Genomic DNA, 4,068 nt, shown 5'->3' on the forward strand with positions numbered 1-4,068 from the left:
GGCTGTGCCTGGAGTGAGCAGGAGAAGCTGGCTGCCTCTTATTGCCCACCTCCCCTTCCTCTCCCTCAGTTTTCCCTTTTTGGTGGGGGAGAACCTAGCACCCTGCTCAGGAGTCAAGAGGAGTTACCAGTGAGTCCCTTGTTTTTAACCAGAGAGTAACCTAGCAAACCTGACAGGGTAGAAGGGACAACTAGCTTTTGTGCAGACTGGGGCTCTCCTAGGGGAGGAAGAGTGCTTCAGGCTGCTACTGGGAGCAGGAATCTGACTGTATCTATCCCTGATCCTCACCAGCCCCTGTGCCCCATCAAAAGTCACATGTAAGCCGGGCGTGATGGCACACGCTTGTAATCCCCCCGCTTGGGAGGCAGAGACAGGAGGATCGTGCAGGTTCAAAGCCAGCCTAGCTGGCTTAAGAGACCCTGTTTCCAAATAAAATATATAAAATAGGTCTGGGAGTGTAGCCTGGAGGTAGAAGGGTGCCATCCCCAGTACCACCAAAAAAAAAAAAAAAGTCACATGTAAGCTGTTCTTGTAGCAAAGATGCTCTCCCAAAGGCAGAGCAGAACTGGGGCTCCCTGACTGGGCCGGGGGCTGTCGTACTCCATGTCCCTGACCCCCCACACCGTCTTCAGCTTTTCTTACCTTGGTGTCTCAAATTTGTCTAGAGATGAGGAAGGAGATGATGAGGCTGAGGCCTTGCTCCTCCACTTACCCTGAGCAAGGCGGACACGAGGGACCTGGAGAGAGGGAAGAGGCGGTGTCAGGTCAGGCCACGGTGCAGTCGGCTGGTACCACCTCCCTCCTTCTCCCTGGCTCTGTCCTCCAGCTCCCACCCTCTCCTCACCCGGAAGACAAGCTGGAAGTGGCGGTCAGCTTCTTTAGTCCCGCTCTCTTTCTTCCTTTCCAAACACTATTCCCTTCTCCCTGCAGGACTAGTCCTAACAGTTTCCCTGTGTCTACTTGACAGGAACCCAACCCTGCCTGCTTTCAGGAGATGGTTGCGCCCTGGCCTGTGTAGACCTAGCGAGAGATTTTCTTTCCTTGAATCTCTTACAAAATGACAATGGTCTCATTTGTTCTTTCCAGTTAGAACACTTCTCTGCACATTCTTTTACCCGGTCCCCATGCTTTTCCTCAGTCCCCACGCTATTGGATAGATGAGGAAATCAGGGTTTGGTGCTCGCTTGCCCAAGCACACAGAACAGTACATGGCAGGGCCAAGTCTTGGCGTCGAGTCTCCTGACTCCAAAGCCGGCTTTTTTCCATCCTGCCCTCCTTTTGTCAGACTTTGAGGACACTCTCAGAGAGGAGTCACCGTGGGTGTCCTCGTATGGGCCACAAGCCCCCCATGAACACACACGCCTGTTGCTCGTGCACACATCTCCCACCGAGGGGCTTCCTTCCTCTACCTCAGCCCCCACCATGTGCCGCATGAGCCTCAACAACAGACATGCCATTTACATACGTGCACAGCATGAATGAGCTCGTGTGGCTGTGTGACTGGAGGCACCAAACCCACGTGCCCGCGACCGCCCTCACCGGGAGCTCACACGCCACGACAGTCACCACTCTTGGATGCAGAAAGCACCTGCATTGTATGGACATGGCAGCTGTGCATTCCAGGCCTCGCAGAAGCAGCTTGTAAGGACGCACACATCCCACGTCATTATTCTCTGCCATCCTCCCCCCCCCGCCCCCGCCTCACAAATGGACCTGCTTGTCCTCAGGCATGATGGTAAATTCACATCTCCACTTATCTGTTTCTTAGGTGGTGAGGCACATAGCCTCCCTTACATCCCAACACACACACACACACACACACACACACACACACACACACGCACATACACCTCTAATGCTTGTATATGGATGTCTTCCCCTGGGAACACATGAGCCCCCACATTTCCGGGGCACACACGTGCACCTGTGCGTGTGTGCTCAGTGACCAGACCTGGGCTTCTACATGAAGCTCTGCAAGAAGTTTGCTGTTCCTAGAGGAGCCGCTTCCTAACCCTGGAGCCCCCTTATCCCAGAGGAAGGACTTTAGCTCCCATGCCTACCTGAGAGTAGCGAGGAAAGACACAGAGAGCTGGAGAAAGCTGAGAGCCAGACCTAGTCTCAGGGGCTGTATATATGGGTTAGCAGGGTGCCCCCACCCCCACCTGCACCCAGTCCCTAGCCGGATTTAGAAAGGGCTGTTGTCACTAAAAGCATTTCCCCCGCCCCCCCCCCTTTGCCCAAACAGTGCTCCCCTCCCCCCCAGCTAGGAAACAATTGGAAGTGGTCGTCATTGTTATGGCATGGAGTGTGCAGGGTCTGAGTTCCAGGGGGCGGGGTGGCTCAAAGTGTAGCAAAAATATCTCCCAGGCCAGGCCTTACATTCCCCTGCTGGCTGGAGAGCGAACTGACCGCGACCACCATGACCTCTGGCAGGCAGGGTCCTGGCTGTCCTGCGAGGCGCTCCTGGCTCCTGTTGCTGCTGGCCCTTTGGACCCCTGATCCCATCTCCAGGCCTGGCCCCATTTCTAGTGTGCTCCTTGCTTCCCTGGCCTGGGTCCTGCATCCAGATGGGAAAGGGCTGAGCGTCAGCAGCAGGCAGGCTAGGGCGCAGCTGGGGGCTGGATCAGAGGGGCTGGAAGGCAGTTTCCTTGCTGAGTGGTAAGAAAGACGAATGACCAGGAAGCTAAGGCACAGGGACTCCGGCTCAGACACTGATTTCTTGGACCAGCAAGCGACGTGCTGAGGTCACTGAGCCTCAGAGCCAGAATGGTCTTTAGTGATTCGTTCAAGTTCTTCATTTTATGGGCAGGAGAAGTGCTTTCTCTAAGGTCACACAGCTAATCAGGGCAGGGAGATTCAAGGTGGGACACCTCAGCAGACGGGGGATGGAGCCTGGCCTAGGAAGGAGGGCTGGGATTCCTAGGAGGTGAGGACCCACTGTATGTGAAGGGAGGACCCAGCCATCTGCTGGTCCCAGGTTGGAGTTTTATCCTTACTCATTTTTCCTAGCTCTGCCCTGCAGATACTGGACATGGTCACCCAGAGCCCAGTCCTCTCGGAGCTGTAGACAACACAGCCACTCTGGGTGTGACACAGACTCCAACCAAGACCACTGTTGCCAGGCCCACTCAGCCTCTGCCGGGGTGACTTCCGTCCAGACCTGGATGTGACTGGTGTTATGGCAAGTGGGTAGTGGGACAGGACAGGAATGCCCTTTCCTTTACTGGTGGGCCCTGGGAGTGCAGGGAAGGCTCTGGGGCTGGGCCTCCGAGCACAGAGCATCTTATGCTGTGCAAGCTTCACTGCTCCGTGTCCAGGCAACCACTGCGTGGTTTGGTTTGAAATCCTTCCTTCCCGAACAGCGCTTGTGGATTAATCCATCTGATTAGCTGTCAGCTTGGAGGAGAGGCAGGCCTGGGGGATGGAGTGCAGAGCAGGTTCATTTTGAAGGTGGGGTGGGCATAGCAGGGAGGGAAAGACCCAGGAGCGGCCCCACGTATGTAGAGGCCTGCTTGGTAACTGAGGACCCTGAGCAACTGTGTAGATGAGCAGGCGAGAGAGAAGTAGACCGCAGGGACTGCGTCTGACACGTGGGCCAGTCGCAGCACTGCAATGCAGAGATACACGGTGGCTGAGGAGGCCCCCGCGGGCCCTGTGGCTAACTCTCCCTACAGAACAGACCTGGAGAATCTTGGCCAGGCCCTGCCAGCTGCCCAAGAATTGGCCCCACTCATAGGGACCTCAGAGACTGGTGATGATGGGCAAAAACCTCCCATCCACCCCTTCTAGCATTCTAAGCACACAAATGCAGCCCCTTGCTGATTTCCCAGGGCTCAGGCACAGATGCAGGCAACTGAGATGCACAAAAGATGCTTGGAACTCAGGTGAGTCATTTTCAAGCCGGTGTCTTTGCTCACGAGACCAGCCTCCCTGGCTGTGGACCTGGACATGGAGTTAATCGATCAAACTTCATTTTAGTCCTCAGGTTAGATGTCTCTGGCCTACTGATGTTTTGCTGCTGCTGTTTTCCACTTGCTGCTATGGAATAGAATTTGCCTCACATCTCAG

Source organism: Muscardinus avellanarius (assembly GCF_963383645.1).
Source record: "Muscardinus avellanarius genome assembly, chromosome: 12".
In the NCBI taxonomy this organism is placed as follows: domain Eukaryota; kingdom Metazoa; phylum Chordata; class Mammalia; order Rodentia; family Gliridae; genus Muscardinus; species Muscardinus avellanarius.